Genomic DNA, 4665 nt, shown 5'->3' on the forward strand with positions numbered 1-4665 from the left:
ACATTTTTGTGTCTACTCATGCAGAAAAAAGCTTTTACATTATCTTGTTTTTCACAAGCTATATCATCAAAAATTATTATAGAATTTGGTAAAGCATCATCTGGTAAGATTACAGTTTCGTGTTCGCTGAAAGGTAGGTATTTGACACCCTCTATAGGCTCTAATAGTTCTTTTAAAAACTTGTACTTTGGTTGTTGTAGGAATTTTGAATACACGTACACATTTCCAAACTTAACTTCATTGGGATGCACGATCAAAGCTAATAAGCTACTTGTTTTACCATATTTAGATGGACAGCAAAATACCGCGCAAATACTGTCAGGGAGTAGTTCACCATGTCGATTCAAACGCTTTTCTTGTTTTACAATAAAGTCAAAATTAGGAACTTAAAATTTTATGGATTGCTCTTTGATCTCTATGTCTATACTGTAGGAATATTCAGTTTAAACTAACCTTTTAATGATATAGTACAACGCTTACATAGTTTAAGCTCTTTATTTGTCAAAGAACTCGTCTACTATAAATACATTATTTATTTTCTGGAACGCTCAGTCACAATCCAACCTCTGAAGACTAGTCATGATCATGCATCGTAAGACAGGACATGGTCTTGTAAATAAAATCATAAATTCTTTACATAAGAGCTTCATTTTCCTGGCTATCAGTACTCCAATCCAGGTACTAAGCTTGCTAAGCGTCTTGCTAGAGGCGATCCAGGGGTAAATCCGCTGGACGCAGCGTGCAAAGAGCATGTTATAGCGTACTCAAAAAATCGACAAGATTTGAAAGCCAGACACGAAGCAGATAAAATTTTAGCTGAGAAGGCCTGGCAGAGAGTTAAAGCTTTAGATTTAAGTATTGGTGAAAGAGCAGCAGCTGCCCTAGTGACTGGCGCTATGAAGGTTAAAAGTAAATTTGGCATGGGGCTGAAGCAGAAGAAAAAACTGGGTATTAAAAAAAAAAGAAAAAAAGGATGGGTGGATTAAAGAGAAAAACATGTAGTGCTTTAAGTGCAGTTATAAGGCTGCCTTACAAGACATGAATACTAAAAGCAAAAGTACTTGAGATGACATTAGTAGTGCTTTGAAGGGTGCTCGTAGTGCAGTTAAAAAATCGGAAGGTAAAAAAAATGTTACGATCCCGCACATCTTAAGCCTTCCTACCCAGATTGGTGGAGCTTTACCTTTGATTCCCTTGTTTGCTGGTTTAAGCGCAACCAGTGCTATAGCCAACGGAAAAGCTGGAATTATGAAGAGCATGAATGCTGCTAAGTCAGCCAAAAAACAGCTAGCAGAAAGTCAGACACATAATCAAACCATAAAAGCTTTCGCCATTGGGAAAGGTCTTTATCTTAAGCCACATAAAACAGGTCTAGGAGTCTATTTGAAGCCTTACGCTGGAAAAGGTTTAAAAAAAAAACGTCAAAAAAAAAGTTAAAGAAGCAAAATTACCTAATCGAGCTCTGACTAACATAGATTTGATGAAATATTTTAAAATCTTAAAAATTCCCCATTTTCGTGAAGTATTCATGAGAAACAATTTACCGCTGATGGTCCACGGTTTTGTAAAACAGCTATAGTAAATCTTGATGATGACAATGTACCTGGAACTCACTGGGTGGCTTATCGAAAACGTGGTAATAATGTAGTATACTTTGACAGTTTTGGAGATCTGCAGCCGCCTATTGTCTTAATGTTGTATCTTAAATTTAATAAAGTGAAGTATAATCATAAGCGATATCAAAAATTTAACTCCTACAACTGCAGTCATTTGTGCTTAAGGTTTCTCTTAAAACAAATATAACTTTCTTACATAGGAAGAAACAGCCTAACTACAATTTAACAACCATGGAAGAGACATTAACACTTAGCCTTTCCAGTACTTCTTCTGTTTTAAAAACACAGTTTTTTCCACCGATTGAATTATCACCAAAACACAACTATGTTCTTTGCTTCGCAGAACTTTTGTCATTAAACTCAATCCCTAATATTAATAAAAATTGAAATAGATTAAATGTCAAAAATGAGGTTATTGTATAACTAACAGGCAGTTATAAGATTAAAGATACAAGATAATTTTTGATTGAGGTATGACAACCTCGCAACATAACTCTCGATATTAAGGCAAACAATAATACGCTTCGAAGTGTCATTAAGTGCAGTCATACTAATAATTTCGGACCTAAAGATTCTATAGGCCACCTATAAGGTTTCACTCAGAGAGTTCTAAAAAGTAATACCACTCATATTTCAGACTTACCAGTAGCTCTTTTAAAGATTAACGCATTAAAAGTTGAACGTAACATCACGAGTGGAGCTTACATAAACAGCCTCAAAGTACACACGATTCATGAATTTTTTCCTGCTGTACCACCCGGATATAAAATCATTAAAGTTCCTTTACAAATAATTTATTTACCAATTATTGGACGTATCATTGATCATATAAAACTACGCATTGTAGATCAGGATAGTGATTTAGTCAATTTTCGGGGAGAAGTCATAACTATAAGATTGCACATAAGACCCTCTTTATAATGGGCATTATTTATAATTAGACAAATCATATAGACAGCTCAATATGCACTCCAGCACTCAGTCCACAACGAGCTCTCAAAGCTTTAAGACGTCAGAGGAAAAGGTCCATCAAAGCATCAAGACATTCAAGAAAACGATTGACACATCTAAAACTAACTCATTAAAACATTTAGTTTGGAAAAAGAATCGGTCTAAAAATAAAAAGCCCTGGTGATAACTAAATTGGATAATTTTTTGTGCTATACAAAATAGACGAGATTCTAAGTATTTAGTCTCCAGTCACATTTGACGAATTTATTGCGCACTATGAGATTTATGCTCATCAGCCATATGCATCATAAACATATGGGAATAGCGATAAAATTCGCATTTCAATTTAACATCAAGACTTGTGTCTTTTACCATCCAGAAGTTCTCTACATGTTTACGGAAGATTGGTCTAAGCAGCTGAAAATACAGCAGTAACAAATACTGCATTAATAAATAACGCTATCTGTCACTTATTTGAAGAAATACGATATGAGATAAATGCTATAGAAGTAGACAAGTGCGAAAATGTTGGACTAACAACCCTGATGAAAAATTGGTTATCGCTTTGTCCTGATCAAAATAAATCTGTGATAAATGCAGGTTGGCTTGGCATTGAAGAAGAAGATGATAGCCTTACTAATAACAACGGCTACTTTGATATAATACTTTCACTGAATATGGTTTTAGGTTTTGCTGGAGACTATCTAAAGATAGTTGTTAATGTAAAACATGAGCTTTTACTTACAAGATCAAGAAACGATATAAATGCCGTGTTGCAAACTCCAATTAATGCCAATGCTGCTGATCCTGCGGCCGCAGCAACTTGGGAAGACTTTAAAATAGTAATATTAAAGCTTGAGTGGCTTATGCCCTACGTGGCAATGTCAGATTCTCATAAAATTCGTTTACTGAATTATCTGCAAAAAGATAAGCTTGTATCTATGAGTTTTCGAACTTGGGAATTATATGAGTACCCCCTGTTACCTAGCACATCAAAACATATCAGGACGGTCGAGACATCTAATCAGTTGGAAAAGCCGCGTTATGTTATTTCAGCCTTTCCAACAAACCGAAAAAATCAGAAAGATGTAAGTGCTAGTATGTTTGATCCCTGCAACATAAAAAACGTGAAACTCTATTAAAATTCACAATATTATCCATATGGTGATCTTAATCTTAATATAACGCGTAATCAGTATGCAGGGCTATATAATATGTATGCTGATTTTCAAAATTCATATTATGGCAAAGATTGTACGCCTTTATTAGGCAAACATTACTTTCTCAATCGAATACCTTTAATTGTTCTTGATTGTTCCAAACAAAGCGAGTCATTAAAAAATACTTCAGTAGATGTGAGGCTAGAATTTGTGTTGCATAACAACTTTTCTGCCAATACATCAGCTTATTGCTTAATTTTGCATGACCGTATCGTTCAGTACAATCCAATGAGTGGGGATGTTAAGAAACTCATGTAAAAGCTATATAAAGTCGATTCATGGGCTCTGCGAGCATCAGTTTATTCTCAGCCATCATGGATGAAGGTCAGAGCAACAGTTGGAGTAAAGAGGAAGCAGAAAATAAACGATAACAAGAAGAGTGGAAAAAATTTATGAAGAGAAACGAGAAGAAAGATGTGAAGGTTGAAAAAACAAAATCTGTGGAAAAATCAAAAGATGAAGTCTGTAGAATTGTTTGATAAAATCAACTTGGTTTTATGACTTCAATCAATAAGTCTTATAAACCGAGTACAAGCAACTTAACACCTAATGTTAAGTATCAAAAAATTCCTACAAAGGACGGTGATAATAGAAACAAGATATCTTGGCTGAAAAACTGGGTCGATAAGTATTTAACCAACAAAGGATCTTGTCCTACAAATGAAGGTTATAAAAATGTAAAAAAATATGTTAGTGGAAAAATGGAGTATTTTGTGGACATGCAAGGTTTTATAGAAACCAGGTAACGATTATGTGCTTAAAGAATTGGCTATCCTTCCGCTTAGTGCTACCGATGCATAATCACAAGTATTTCTTTTTAAAGCATCCTTTACCTGGAAAAAATTACCACAAAAGTATAAATATAAAAATTTATACCT

The sequence above is a fragment of the Copidosoma floridanum genome, unplaced genomic scaffold, assembly GCF_036245765.1.
Source record: "Copidosoma floridanum isolate Cflo_tuat_1 unplaced genomic scaffold, Cflo_Japanese_pri ptg000008l, whole genome shotgun sequence".
Classification (NCBI taxonomy): domain Eukaryota; kingdom Metazoa; phylum Arthropoda; class Insecta; order Hymenoptera; family Encyrtidae; genus Copidosoma; species Copidosoma floridanum.